At 46.2% G+C, this 16362-nt stretch overlaps 1 protein-coding gene across 2 annotated transcripts in view; it reads right to left on the minus strand.

Moving 5' to 3' along the window:
- RABGGTA (Rab geranylgeranyltransferase subunit alpha) overlaps positions 1–16362 on the minus strand; it is a 90439-nt gene that overhangs the window by 73789 nt on the left and 288 nt on the right. The gene's annotated exons all lie outside the window — the stretch shown is intronic.

A 16362-nucleotide genomic window follows, 5' to 3' on the forward strand; every position in this document is an offset into this window, starting at 1 on the left:
CTTGCTTACTGGGCACTTAAACACCCTTCCTGACCAGACCAATTTTCAGCTTTCGGTGCTCTCACACTTTGAATGACAATTACTCAGTCATGCAACACTGTACCCAAATGAATTTTGTGTCCTTTTTTTCCCACAAATAGAGCTTTCTTTTGGTGGTATTTGATCACCTCTGGGGTTTTTATTTTTTGCGCTATAAATGAAAAAAGACCGAAAATTTTGAAAAAAAACGCATATTTCTTTGTTTCTGTGACAGAATTATGCAAATTATTAATTTTTCTTCATAAATTTTGGCCACAATTTATACTGCTACATATCTTTGGTAAAAATAACCAAAATTAGTGGACATTATTTGGTCTTTGTGAAAGTTAGAGAGTCTACAAGCTGTGGTGCGAATCGCACAAAATTGATCACATCTGATGTACTGGTGACCTATCTCGCTTCTTGTGACCCGAACAAGCCAGGAAAGTACAAATACCCCCCAAATGACCCCTTTTTGGAAAGTAGACATTCCAAGGTATTTAGTAAGAGGCATAGTGAGCTTTTTGATGTTGTCATTTTTTTCCCACAATTCTTTGCAAAATGAAGATTTTTCATTTTCTTTATTTTTCTCCACAAAATTGTCATTGTAATAGGTTATTTCTCTCACGTGGCATGTGTATACCACAAATGACAGCCCCCAAAAAATTCTGCTACTCCTCCTGAGTATTACAATACCACATGTGTGGGACTTTTTCACAGCCTGGCCACATAGAGAGGCTCAACATGCAGGGAGCGCCATCACGTGTTCTAGAAGCATAAATTACACATCTAACTTGTTGACTACTTATTACACTTTTGAAATACCAGGACAATGACACGTGACACTGATGACAGATGGCACTGATACGTGGTAATGATGACACTTATACGTGGCACTGATGACACGTGGCACTGATGACAGATGACACTAATATGTGGCACTGATGACACGTGGCACTAATACGTGGCACTGATGACACGTGGCACTAATACGCGGCACTGATGACACGTGGCACTAATATGTGGCACTGATGACACGTGGCACTAATACGTGGCACTGATGACACGTGGCACTAATACGTGGCACTAATACGTGCCACCGGTGACAGATGGCACTAATACGTGGCACCAATGACGCGTGACACTGATGACAGATGGCACTGATAAGTGGCATTGATGACACGTGACACTGACAACAGATGGCACGTGACACTGACAGGTGGCACTGATGACAAATGGCACTGATACGTGGCACTGATGACAGATGGCACTAATACGTGGCACTGATGACAGATGGCACTATGTGGCACTAATAACACGTGGCACTGATGACAGATGCCACTTATACGTGGCACTGATGGCAGATGGCACTGGGGACAAATGGCACTGACAACAGGTGGCACTGGGGACAGATAGCACTGCGGGCAGGTGGCACTGGGGTGGGGTGGATTGCACTGGGGTGGATGGCACTGGGGCGGATGGCACTGGGGCGGATGGCACTGGGGCAGATGGCACTGGGGCAGGATGGCACTGGGGGGGGGCATGGCACTGGGGGGGGGCATGGCACTGGGGGGGGTGGCACTGGGGGAGGATGGCTCTGGGGGAGGATGGCACTTTTTTTTTAACTTTTTTTTTACTTTTTTTTTTTTTTTTTTTTTTTTTTTTTACACTGACGGCTGCTGCAGCCGTTCTTCTCTCCCCTCTCACACGCTGTCTGTGTGAGGAGGGAGAGCGGCGCTGAGAGATGATCTCATATGTTTACATATGAGATCATCTCCCATTGGACACGCCGATCACGCTGTAAACGGCCGCTGTGATTGGCCGTTTACAGCGATCTGTGTTTGCCTGTCCCCGGGGGACACGGCAAACACAGAACTTCCGCGATGCGCGCCCGCGGCGGCGCGCATTGCGGAAGTAAACACCAGGCCGTCCAGGGACGGCCAGGCGAGGGAAGCCGCCCGCCCTAAGGCCGTCATTCGGCTATAGGGCGGGCGGGAAGCGGTTAAAGTGACCCTGTCACTGTAGTAGGGTCACTTCTATACAATAACACACACACACACACTATATATATATATATATATATATATATATATACATATATACATACACACACACACACACACACGTGCGTTGGCCTGCCAGGGTCTAGAAGGAGGATGTGACCCAGAATTCTCAACCAGATGGGTTGAGGGGCTCCAGGGAGCATGTAGCATGAAGAGGAAACTGGCCTTTCAGCTTCCTCAGTGTTTTGTAAAGTCCACTTTGGGACTTGGAGCTCAGGGATTTCTGAGAGATTCGGGTGGGAAGAAATCCCTAGTCCTGGGTCCTGATTTTGAGAACAGCCAGCATACTGATTGGTCAGGTGTGTGCTGGGCTTTAATAGTAACCTGACCATGGTTCTGGGCTTCACCCCCAGCAGACAGGAAGTCTGAGTATCAGGAGTCAGGAGGGCTCTATGGGGGGAGCCAGTGCAGCAAGAGGCTGCTAGCTGTGTGCACCAAGGTGGTTGCAGAAACAGTCTGTAGGAGACAGACAAGGACCTGGCGTGTAAGGCCAGAGCAGCAGTGCTGAAAGTGAGAGCCAACTAGGCTGAATGTAGTTTTGTTAATGAAAAGGAATGCTGAAACCCCTGCAAGGGAAACCTATCTTTGTTTGTTGTACTTTCTTTTAACCACATGGGATCCGCCCTATACCCGAATGACAGCTACAGTGCAGACCTGAATTGCCGGGATGACGTCAAGTGGCCTGTGTACCCCCTGAAGGGCGCGCGCGCTCTGCGATCAGCGAGTCTGTGAGATCCCGACCCCTTACCACGTGATCAGCTTTCAGCCAATTTGGCTATTTCAGGGCGAGGAGAAAAAAAAAAGCCGATCACTGGCAGCAGTGAGAGGGACATCAGTCCCGATCCCAGGAGCTGCCGCCAGCTCCTCAGTGCCCACCTGTGCCCCCTACAAGTGCCACCTAGCAGTAAGCAACAGTGCCACGTACCAGCACCACCCATCAGTGCCCACAGTGCCACCTGTCCGTGCCCACATTCAGTGGCTGAAGAACAGTGCTGCACATCAGTGCCACCTATCTGTGCCCATCAGTGTCACCTACCAGTGCCATCTATCAGTGCCACCCATCAGAGCTCATCAGTGCCATCTTATCAGTGGCCATCAGTGCCACCTTATCTGTGCCCATCAGTACCGACTTATCTTCCCCCATCAGTGCCACTTTATCAGTGCCGCCTTAACTGTCCAGCCTATCAGTGCCCACCAGTGCTGCCTCATCAGCGCATATCAATGAAGCAGAAAAATTACCTGTTTGCAAAACTTTATAACAAACTATTAAACATGATTTTTTTTTTCAAAATTTTCCATCTTTTTTGTTTGTTTAGCAAAATATAACCCCCCCCCCCCCCCCAGCTGTGATTAAATACCCTAAAAAGAAAGCTCTATTTGTGGGAAAAAAATGATAAAAATCTAAAGCGTTGTATGTAGAGGTCGGCCGATATATCGGCCGATATTTGCCGTTTTTTAATTAATCGGCATCGGCCGATTGAGCTGATAAAAAGGCCGATTTAAAACAGTGGGACTTGGAAATGACTTCTGTAATAGAAGTCAGTGTAAGTTCGTCTTTCCTCCTCTCTGGGCAGGCTGCCAAGAAAAGAACAGAAAGATAACGGAAAATTTATATCAAATACTTACCGTAATTTTCCTTTCCTGATAGGCTCCATGGCAGCATACGTGTGGGTAGCCCCGCCTCCACGATTACCCAATAGGACCCAACTCCCATAAATCTTTGCTCCTGGCCACTATCAGTGTTCCGTAACTAGCCGACTCCAGACATTTGGGAGGGAACTCCTGCTGCCATGGAGCCTATCAGGAAAGGAAAATTACGGTAAGTATTTGATATAAATTTTCCGTTTTCCTGAAAGGCTCCATGGCAGCATACGTGTGGGAAATAACTCGCCAAACACACCCGGGTGGGCAAAATGTCGAGCAAAGAACAAAAGTTTATTTAGCATTGTCAACCGACAAAACTTGCAAACCAAAATTAACAGAAGACAGAGCCGCTGGCTCTACACAGTAATGAGAAACAAAGGTATTAATAGAAGACCAAGAGGCCGCTCTGCAAATAACTTCAGGCGCCACATGGCGAGAAGCTGCCCACGATGTTGAAATACTCCGTGTTGAATGAGCTGTTAATGCCTCAGGAGGAGCCAAGCCCTTTGCTCTGTACGCCCTCTGAATGATCTGAATGATCCAGGTAGAGATAGATCTAGCCGAAGCTTGCAATCCTTTATTCTTGCCATGAGGGAGAACAAAAAGAAATTTCGTTTGTCTAAAGGGAGCTGTGACTTCCAAATATTGTTTCAGCGCGTGTCCTACGTCCAGAGGATGAACATCCTGACTCTCTGAGTTTTTGAAAGTGGGAAGCACAATTTCCTGATCCTCATGGAAGACCGAGGTTACTTTGGGATGCGATCCCAACATGGGAATCAATACTGCCCTATCTGGAAAGAAAGTCAGAAAGGGTTCTTCCGAACCTAGATTCCTAATCTCAGAAACTCTCTTGGCTGAGGTTATAGCTACCAAGAAGATGGTCTTGAGAGTGAGATCCCTTATGGACAGAGGCTCCGTAGAATCCTTTCCAAGGTTTGAGAGAAAATCCAGCACTAAAGGGAGGTCCCATTTAGGAAACCTTGGTTTTCTTTGGGGTCTGAGCCTAGTAGCTCCCTTGAAGAATTGTTGTACCAGTGCATGGTTTGCCCAGGAAATACCCGTAAAGGCTGAAATAGCCGATACTTGGACTCTCAATGAACTGATAGCTAGAGGTAAATCAAGGCCTGTTTGAAGAAAGCTTAGTATGTCTTGTATTGTTGGAGAACTGCAAGAATTTTCTCTGGAGGACATATGGGCCGAAAACTTGGACCATATACGCTCATATACCCTATTAGTACTCCCGTGTCTGGAATTGAGAAGGGTTGGGATGACCTCTTCCGGACAACCAAGAGCTTCTAGCCTTTCCCTCTCAAAAACCATACCTTGAGGTTCAGACATGATGGGCATGGATGTAACCTTGTGCCTTGAGATAGCAAATCCGACCTGAGAGGCAGGGGAACTGGCTCTTGATAACTGAGGAGCAGCAGTAGAGGGAACCAAGGTCTGTTGGGCCAGAAAGGAATTACTGCGAGAATCTCCGCCTTCTCTGACCTGAGTCTCCGAAGGAATTGCAGGATCACCGGAACTGGAGGGAAGGCGTAAGCTGTCTGAAACTTCCAATGTTCTGTGAGGGCATCTATCCCATATGCCTGGGGATCCCTGAACCTTGAGTAATATTTCGGAAGCTTCCGATTGCACGGGGAAGCGAACAAGTCGACTTCCAGGGACAATCCTAAGGTCAGGAGCCAATCGAATACTTCCCGGTGTAGAGACCACTCGTTGTCCAACTCGACACGCGATAGGAAGTCCGCCTGAACATTCTGCACCCCTGGGATGTAGACTGCAGAAAGGTTGGACAAATTCTTCTGAGCCCAATTCATTATTGGCTCCGTCTCCTGTAACAGGGACCAGCTGCGAGTTCCCCCTTGCTTCTTTACGTAAGCCACCGCGGTTGTGTTGTCCAACCTTAGCATGACCGAGGCATTCGCTGTCAGATGATGGAATGACCGAAGCGCCTGGAAGGCCGCTCTTAGCTCCAGAACATTGGAGACGACTCTCTGTGATGGAAACGTCCACCTGCCCTGAGCGACCTCCGAAAGGCAGTGAGCGCCCCATCCTCGGTTGCTGGCATCTGAAGTTACCGTGACCCATGAGATGGGAATGATTGAATGGTGGTTGCGCAGGTTCTTCCCCTGTAGCCACCAAAGAAGAGACGTCCTCATGGCTGGAGTGAGGAATATGCGCTGTGTCTGGCTGGATAAGTCCCACTGTTGTAGAAACCCCTTCTGAAAGGGACGAGTGTGCCACTGGGCCCACTTTACCATGGGAATGGTGGCTGACATTGTGCCAATCACCCTCAGACATTGGAGAGCCGAGAGATGGGATGCTGCAAGGGCTGCATGAATCCTGTCTCGTATGACTCCAACCTTCTCTTCTGGAAGGGCGATAGTACCTTCTGCTGTGTTGAACTGCGCCCCTAGGAAAACAAGAGACTGAGTTGGATCTAGGTGACTCTTTTCTAAGTTCAGAAGCCACCCGAACTCCTGTAGAGTGGAGATGACTAGGTCTTTGTGCTCCAAGAGCTGATCTTTGTTCTGGGATAGCAGAAGAAGGTCGTCGAGATAGTGATGGAGACGAACACCTTTGACTCTGAGAAAGGCCACAACTGCCAAAAGAACTTTGGAGAAGACCCGTGGGGACGTTGTTAACCCAAAGGGAAGACATGTAAATTGAAGATGTTGAATGCCTACTGCAAAGCGGAGGTATTGTTGAAACTCCTTTGCCACGGGAACATGGAAGTAAGCGTCCTTCAAATCGACTGATATCATCCAGTCCCCCAGATACACGGACTGCTGGATGGTAAGCAGAGATTCCATCTTGAACTTCTCTTTGCGAATGAAGGAATTGAGATGGGTCAAATCTATTACCGGCCTCCATGTGCCATTTTTCTTTTGAACCAGAAACAAAGGGGAATACATGCCCTCTCCACGTTCTTCTTCTGGAACGGGAACGGCTGCGCCTTGATCCAGTAAAGAGTTCACGTAGGTCAATAGGACTTGTTTCTTCTCTTTTGATTCTGGAAGATTTGTGGGAATAAATCTTAGCTTTGGGGTGCTGATAAAACCCCACTTGTGACCTGAGGAAATTGTTTTTACAGTCCAAAAATCCCGAATTGAGGCCGCCCAAACATGCCTGAAGTGGAGAAGACGAGCCCCCACCTGACAAGTTTGAGCGGGCCCAATTTCAAAAGGATTTCGCGGAATCCTGCTTGCCGGACGAACCCCCTTTTGAGGTATTTTTGAAAGAAGATTGCCTGGATCTCCATGACCTTGAGAATTCTCGACCAGGTCTATAGCTCCGCGCCTCCCTGGCACGATCAGGGCCTTGTCTTCTAGGAAATGGACGCCTTTGATTTTGAAGACGTCTGTCCTGGGGAAGAAACCCAGATTTCCCACCTGTAGCCCGGGATATGGCAGTATCCAGCTTGTTACCAAACAAAGATGACCCCTCAAAGGGAATACGGCACCAGGCCTGTTTGGATGCTGGATCCGCCAGCCATGGACGGAGCCATAACGCACGGCGAGCTGAGACTGCTGCTAACATATCCCGAGATATCAGGCGGATAACATCAATAGATGCCTCCCCCAAAAAGGCAGACGCCATCCTGATTTCTTGAATAGGGGAGTCTTTTGCTGATTCAATAGAAATACCCCTCAGGAATTCCTCTACAGAATCAGCCCAGGATTCTATGGCCTTGGATACCGCTGCCATTGCAAGCACTGGTTTGCAAGCCATTCCAGAAGTCAGATATATCCTCTTAAGGTCTGAATCGATCCGCCTTTCCAAAGGATCTTTAAAGAATACCGTATCCTCTAAGGGTAGGGTTACATATCTCACCAAACGCATGAGCGCTGCATCCACCAGTGGTGCTGACTCCAGGTGCTTCACATCCTCTTCTTTAAAGGGATATAATTTCAGGATTTTTGACTGCATGGAACCCTTTTTATCCACCTTGCTCCATTCCTCGGTAATAATGTCACCCAACTCTGAAAGGAAGGGAAAAAATTGTCGCTCCTTATTGAGCTGTTTAAAGAACTTTCTCTGCTTTGGTGGGGAAGTAACAGGGTCTTCCCACTTCAGAGCCTCTCTCACTGCTTTGACCAATGAAGGCACCAGTCCATAGTCAAAACCTAAACCAGGATCCTCACAGTCAGATTCACTATCTGAGATGGGAGCAGATAGGCGGCTTGGCTGAGAGGATTCCCATGTCTCCTGCAATGGGTTCTCTCCAGGTGGAGGAGCCAATAATTCTGACGGGGATTCACACAGCTGTAGAGCGTCCCTCTCCTGCAGAGACTCCTTCACAACCCGTCTTACTATTGACTCCAAACGCTGGTCTGCATCATCCCTTTCATCTGCAGCTTTGGAGAAGCAATGATCGCATAAGGATACGTCCGAAGGAACAGGCATCCTGCACCCCCAGCATGATTTTTCCGTACGCTTGCTGGAGTGAGCAGCAGGGGGGTGAGAATAATTCTTATTATGCTGTTCAGATCTTGACCTATGCTGGCTAGATCTTGAGGAGGATTTATGGCGGTGTGATCTTGATGATCCACTGCGTCTAGAAGTGTTAGGTTGTGGATCAGACCCAGAAGGGCTGTAAGGGTAAAACAGACAGAGAGAGAAAAGGATATACAGTCAATCCTACCTATGCCAAACACTCTCTCCAATATATAAAAAGCATAAATACTAAAGACCTACCTAACATGAGCGGGCTGGCCACTAGGAGGCAGTAAGGCGTCCATATTCACAATAAACCCACAGTTTAAGAAACACTGCAACTAAAGAGAAAAATAAAACACACATTTTTTTTTTTTTTTTTTTTTTTAAAAGCATTTCCCCAGCCTAAGGGACACGCTCTTACCTTAAACCGCCGCGCTGACAGCCCCGGGAAGTCGCTGCGACCACTGCAAACATTCCCAGGGTTCTGACAGCTTCCAAAGCCTTTTAAATTTGGCGCCCGTGACGTCATCGCCGACGTCAGACGCGAGGCGCTCGCGCGCATGCGCGGGAACCAAGCCTCGGTCTCATACCGGGTTCGCACATGCGCAGAACGCCTGCATAACCCGGAAGTAGGAGAGAGGTTTGCTGGAACGCGGAAGCGAACGCAAACGGCATGGAGGAGACCGCAAGACAAACAAAAGAAATACACACAAATACAATGCTGCCATGGATAGATAAAAGGCTCACCACTCCACCAACGATCACCTGGCCGAACGGACTGGAACACACACGCCATACCTCCAGCAGATAATGGTCACCCATAACAACGGGACACAGACCGTGCGCACTCAGGTAGGAAATCCTTTCTTCAGCGCTACTCTGCAAATACTCTCCATACCCTGCTTAACAGTCAGGGCCTATCGGAGGAAAATTTCTCAGTCAATCAGCCAATCGATCGTCGTGAAGTTTTATTTCCAGGAAGGAAACCATCTGGTCCTACTGGGGAGGACAAAAAAGGAACACTGATAGTGGCCAGGAGCAAAGATTTATGGGAGTTGGGTCCTATTGGGTAATCGTGGAGGCGGGGCTACCCACACGTATGCTGCCATGGAGCCTTTCAGGAAACAATGTTTACACTTGAATGAATGAAGTCATCTCAGTGTGTAGAGTTCTCAGTTTAACCATTTAAAGACTAAATCTTTTCTGACACTTGTTGCTTACAAGTAAAAGTCCTGTATTTTCTGCCAGAAAATCACTTAGACCCCCCAAAAAGTATATATATTTTTTTAGCAGAGATCCTAGGGAATAAAATAGCGGTTGTTGCAACATTTTATGTCACACGGCATTTGCGCAGAGGTCTTTCAAATGCATTTTTTTGGGGGGGGGGGGGGGGGAAATACACTAAATGTTTTAAAAAAAAAAAAAAACGAAAACAGTAAAGTTAGTCCATTTTTTTTTTTTCGTCCAAAAGTTTTGAGTACTTGTTTTTATTTTATAGGCTGCTTGCACACTGGAGCTGGCAGACGTTGATGGTAAAATGTTGCTAGTTTTAGCAGTGCTTTACCATCATTTTAGCGGTGCTATTCGGCTGCTAGTGGGGCGCATATAATCCTAGCTAGTGGCCGAAGAAGAGGTTAAATGCGCCCGTGAAGCACCGCTGCCAAATCGCATTGCATGCGCTTGGGCAGTGTAGCCCATTAATATCAATGGGCAGGAGTGGTGGAGAAGCGGTATACACCACTCCAAACGTGCTGCTTGCATCGCCTCAGTGTGAAAGCACTCTGTCTTTCACACAGACTGCAGGGGAGCCGTTTTGCAGGCACTTTACAGGCGCTATTTTTAGCCCAAAAGCGCCTAAAAAAAACGCCCCAGTGGGAAAGGTGTTTTATGAGATGAAATAGGGAGGGGGGGGAATAGGATTGGCGCTATACCCTTTAGAAAATTGGAGACTTAGGTATACAATTAGCAAGAAATTTCCAGCTTGCTGGATAATAAAATAGAATAAATATGAATAACTGTGTGTGTGTCAGTAAGTGTCAACAAACAATTATTATATCCTTTAAAGACCGTAAGTGTCATAAAAAATCATAAATTCATAAATCATTAAACAATTGTAACAGCATGCAATAAAAAAATTATATAAAGTGCAAGGTGCTGGTGAACAAATACTGGTATTTGTGACAGAACTATATAAATAGAAAGTAGAGCTCAATAGTATAAAAATATAAAAAGTATATATAGAAAAAGTATGTATAAAGGTATATATAAAAAATAATCAGTTTATCTGTTAAACATATCAAGTCCTCACGTAGTGTAACTGTGATAAAAGGTGCGTATTACATAGTTGAATAAAGATGTAGCTCCAGTCAAAAAAACTATCTTTAAGCTTTTTGGAAAACATAGGGAAGGGTTATCACCCCTGTATAATTTGTTTTGTCGTCCATCTTTTTTCATCTCACTTGCTGCTGTCTCCTTGCGTTTGCAAGTAGGAGATGTTTGTAAGTTGGATGTTTGAAAGTAGGGGCCTGCCCTATATTATAGCGGTATGTACTGGGTACAGAGCACGCAGACAGCACGCACTATCTCCTAACACTACTGACTGCAAGCTCTATTATTAACCACTTGTTAGCCCAATGTTTGCATAAAGTGAAAGATGAAGTTATGCTGAGTAAATAGATATCAAACATGTCACTCTTCAAAATTGCACATGCCCGTGGAATGGCGCCAAACGTCGCTACTTAAAAAATCCCCATAGGCGACGCTTTAATTTTTTTTTTACTGGTTACATGTTTTGAGTTGCAGAGGAGGTCTAGGACTAGAATTATTGCTCTCGCTCTAACATTCTCGGCGATACCTCACATGTGTTGCACATGCGAGCACATGGGGACATGGGCGCTTTAATTTTTATTTTATTTTTTTATTGTTCATTTTACTTTATTTATGTTAGTTTGACATTTTTTCCCCCAAAAATATATTTTTGATCACTTTTATTCCTATTACAAGAAATGTAAACATCCCTTGTAATAGGAATATGGGGTGACAGGTCCTCTTTACAGTGAAATCTGGGGGGTCAATATGACCCCACATCTCACCTCTAGGCTGGGAAGCCTGAAATAAAAAATAAAAAAAAGATTCTGGCTTTGATCGTACTGGCGAGTTGGTAGAAGCACCGGAGGGCGGTGAGGGGTGGGGGGTGTCTATGGCTGGGTATTTCAGGGTATCACCGAGTATGGCTGGGTATCTCTGAGTATGGCTGGGTATGGCAATTTATGGCAGGGTATTACAGAGTTTTGGTGGGGTATTGGCGGGGTACTACAGAGTAATAGCAGGGTACTGCAGAGTATTGGGGGGTACTACAGAGTAATGGCAGGGTACTGCAGAGTATTGGGGGTACTGCAGAGTAATGGGGGTTACTGCAGAGTAATGGGGGGTACTGCAGAGTAATGGGGGGTACTGCAGAGTAATGGGGGGTACTGCAGAGTAATGGCAGGGTACTGCACTGCAGAGTAATGGCAGGGTACTGCAGAGTATTGGGGTTACTGCAGAGTAATGGCGGGTACTGCAGAGTAATGGCGGGTACTGCAGAGTATTGGGGGGTACTGCAGAGTAATGGGGAGTACTGCAGAGTAATGGGGGGTACTGCAGAGTAATGGCAGGGTACTGCAGAGTATTGGGGGTACTGCAGAGTATTGGGGGTACTGCAGAGTAATGGCGGGTACTGCAGAGTAATGGCGGGTACTGCAGAGTAATGGGGGTTACTGCAGAGTAATGGGGGGTACTGCAGAGTAATGGCAGGGTACTGCAGAGTATGCACTGGTATTGCAGAGTATTGGCAGGGAATTGAGGGGTTAAATTCGGTGAGCAGCGATGTGGGCACTGCAGATGCAGCCCACATCGCTGCTGACACCGATCTCTTTCCCCTCCGCTGTACCGATCGGTACAGAGAGGGGAGGGAGGAACAGGCGTCATAACATGACGCCGGTTTGTTTCCAAGTGATCACTCCGTCATTTGACGGAGCAATCACGTGGTAAACGGCCGCTATGAGCGGCCGTTTACCGTGATCCGTGATGCGACCCGGCGGTCACGGATGCTCTCGAGTGCGCACACCTCGGGGCACGCGAGAGCAGAATTCTGGGAGGCTGTTAATTAACGGCCTCTCAGAGTTAAACAACCCCCCTGAAGCCGTTAATCGGCAATGGGCAGTTGTTAAGTGGTTAAAGCTAGATCACTAGCTATATAGGTGAGGTGAATATAGTGGTGTATACTGCAGTCAGGGTACAGACAACAACCACTACACAGCAGCAAGATAGGAAATCAGCCAAAAACGATTGGTGTGTTCTGTGTTGAAGGTACACAGAACACCCACTGCTTCAGATGCTAAGTAACACACTACACTAAGCCGCCTCAAAGGCGGCCTTATATAGTGTGGGGCGTGCACTACACAGCCTGAGCTATGATTGGCCACAGGCAGGATGCCTGTGGCCAATCATGGCTCTCCTCGCAGCCGGCGCTGCGATTGGCCAAGCATGCGGGGTCACAGTGCATGCTTGGCCAATCATGGGGCAGCAATGCACTGCGCCACCGCAGTGCATTGTGGTCCGCGCGCGCGTCACTCGAATTTTGACGCGAACGGCCCAAACGTTCGGAATTCGCCGAACGGCCGAACAGCCAATGTTCGAGTCGAACGTACGTTCGACTCGAACACGAAGCTCATCCCTACTCTTGAGAGTTAATACATGTTTACATTACATTTGACAATTTTAAAATGGAGCCACCAGAGCATCACTAAATCTTTCTGGCTGCAACTATTCTGTACTTTCTGGCGAGTAGAGTACACACTCCCCCACTACAGGACATACAAGCTCTTTGGAAGGAACCTTAGTGTACAGAAGGGTAACAGGTATTTGACCCATCCAGCTTGTCGAATGTTTGCAGTGACCAATAAAGCACCAGCATTTCAAGACACGAACTGCTAGAAAGGTATATTGCACCCATGTTTTACATACATAAAGGCAACAGAAAATGTAAAAAGGACATTAACTCCTGCTGTCACTGCTTGCTTTTCCTTATTCCCTCTTATCTGTATAGCTAAGTTTCTTTCTTACTCGCAATCCTGGCGATGCAGTGATGTTCTTTAGGGATCCCCCTTTTCAGCACAGCACCCCCAGTCCTGCACCACCATCTTCTTCTGACATCACCAGGAGGGCAGCTGTCTCTTCTGGGTTGTACAGTGGCCCTGTGATGATGCGAATGTGTGATAGGTATGCACACCCCTTGTATACGTGTAATTGTAGGGCCTCAGCCGCTTATGATTAGCCTAGTACAGTACAGTGACAGTTTTCTGACAGGATAGCTCAGGTGACTAGTATTCAAGCACACCTGAGATCATCCCTGTTGCTGACTATAGATCGAATATTCCTATCAGAAGAGAAATCAATAATTTATCAAAGCCATCTCAAGGCTCCCCATATAGGATACAATCTGGCCACACAATCTCTTTACCATCAACCTAAAGCTCACCAAACAAGTTACATTTTGATTATACAATCTCCTTCTGATCTACCAACACTTATGTAGTGTAAGGACCTGTTTGACTGACTAAATGTTGATTTGATAAATTAGATAGGTCCTCACATTACAGTTTTTGTAGATCTGAAGTTGACTGTATGGAGATTTTATGGTCAGATTGGAATGTGTATGGTGACATTTAGAACTACACAAATGATGTAATAAACAATCAAATTAGGGAAGCCCATGCACTACATACTTGTTATTAGAGCTAAAAGAAAGTATACTGATTGTAACGTCTGTGGTGATCTTGTTCACATGGGGCGAACTAGAGCATACCCCCATGGAGGGCCATGTTCATCCACACAAAGATACACAGGAGTTTCGTACATCCCTGTGCAAACAGCCCCACTGGGTCAACATACTGCAGGTGAGTGGTGGCTGTAGGCAAGGCGCCGTACCCGTACTTCGTTGCCTACTTATGGGTTTGCACCCAGGACCTACTGATTGGCTGTGTGCAATCACAGCCCAGAGGTCTGTTGGTGAACAATACAAAGCTCTGTACAGAGTAAGTGATCTGTCAGTTTTTTATTACTGCAAAGCAGTGATGAGAAACTGAGACATCTATAGTAAAAAGCAGCACACTGTACACACATTACCCATAGTGAGGCACACTTTCTACCCCTTCATCGCTCCTAGATGTTAACCCCTTCCCAGCCAGTTTCATTAGTACAGTGAGAGTGTATAGTATTATCACTGATTGTTGTAACGTCACTGGTGATGACAGTGGCAGTTAGTCAGTTCCCCTCCGCATCAGTTAGTGTCAGATTGACCACCACACTATCGCAGTCCCATTATAAGTTGCCATTAAAAGTATTAAAAAAATATGAGTCCTCCAGTACATAAACCATAGTTTGTAGACGCTATAAATTTCACACAAACCAATCAATATAAACGTTTTGGAATTTTTTTTTTTATATCAAAAACATGTAGCAGAATAAATTTTGGCCAAAATGTATGAAGACATTTTTTTTTTTATTGGATATGTTTCTCAAAATTGTTGCCTTTTTTTTTGTTTATATCGCAAAAAAATCCAGTGGTGATCAAATACCACCAAAAGAAAGCTCTATTTGTGTGGAAAAAATTAAATAAATTTTGTTTGGATACAGCATTGCATGACCGCACAATTGCCAGTTAACTGCTTACCACCCGACGTATGGTGAAATGATGGATGGTGGAAGCATTCTTGTTCTGGGAGGACTTCATGTGATGTCCTTCCTTTCTTGGTGCGCAGCGCAGTGATCAGAGACAGCGCATCACCGATCACAGTAAAAAGCCCATGACGTAGGTTCTTTCCAATGTGATCAGCTGTGTCCAATCATAGCTGATCCCAGAGTAAACAGGAAAATTACAATTATCGACATTTCACTGCTCACGCTGACAGTGCATTGGGGACATCTGTACTGACAATCAAGACACTGATCATTAATGTCCTGATTATCAGTGCAGCCCCAACAGTGTCCGCCAGTGCTGCCAATCAGTTGCTCATCAGTGATGCCTGTCAGTTGCCCATAAGTGATGCCTGTCGGTGCCCATAAGTGATGCCTGTCAGTGCTCATAAGTGATGCCTGTCGGTGCTCATAAGTGATGCCTGTCGGTGCTCATAAGTGATGCCTGTCGGTGCTCATAAGTGATGCCTGTCGGTGCTCATCAGTGATGCCTGTCGGTGCTCATCAGTGATGCCTGTCGGTGCTCATCAGTGATGCCTGTCGGTCCTCATCAGTGATGCCTGTCGGTCCTCATCAGTGATGCCTGTCGGTCATCATCAGTGATGCCTGTCGGTCATCATCAGTGATGCCTGTCGGTCATCATCAGTGATGCCTGTCGGTCCTCATCACTGTGATGCCTGACGGTCCTAATCATTGATGCCTGTCGGTCCTCATCAGTGATGACTGTCTGCCTTTCAGTGCCCATCAGTGATGCCTGTCAGTGCCTATTAGTGATGCCTGTCAGTGCCCATCAGTTGCCCATCAGTGATGTCTGTCAGTGCCCATCAGTTGCCCTATCAGTGCCCATCAATTGCCCTATCAGTGATGCATTTCAGTGCCCATCAGTGATACCTGTCAATGCTTATTAGTGAACCCTGTCAGTGCTCATCAGTGATGCCTGACAGTGACTCCTCATCAGTGCCCATCAGTGCTGCCTCTCAGTGAAGGAGAAAAATTATTTTTTTACAAAATTTTATAACAGAAACTAAGAAAAACGTTATTTAAAAAAAAAAAAAAAAATCTGACTTTTTCCTTTGTTTAGTAAAAAATAAAAACCCCAGTAGTGATTAAATACCAACAAAAGAAAGCTCCATTTGTCTATTTTTTTTATAAAAATGTATTTTGGGTACAGTGTAGCATGAGCGCACAATTGTCATTCAATGTGTGAAAGCTGGCCTGGGCAGGAATGGGGTAAAATTGCCCGGTAGGCAAGTGGTTAAAGCAGCACAGTACTTAATAACAAAAAAATAGCCTGGTCATGAAGGGTGTAAAATCTTCTGGAGTTGAAGTAGTTAAAGAAAAAAATAGAACATTTCCACTTTATGATTTAGCAGTTTTCTTCTTCTAAGTTTGGATAAAGGGTTTGATTGGTGAGATGGTGCTAAATATGGGTGTTGGCACAGTGTGAGAAGCAGTA

The sequence above is a fragment of the Lithobates pipiens genome, unplaced genomic scaffold (assembly GCF_037356315.1).
Source record: "Lithobates pipiens isolate NorthernLeopardFrog02 unplaced genomic scaffold, aLitPip1_a1.2 Scaffold_11, whole genome shotgun sequence".
In the NCBI taxonomy this organism is placed as follows: domain Eukaryota; kingdom Metazoa; phylum Chordata; class Amphibia; order Anura; family Ranidae; genus Lithobates; species Lithobates pipiens.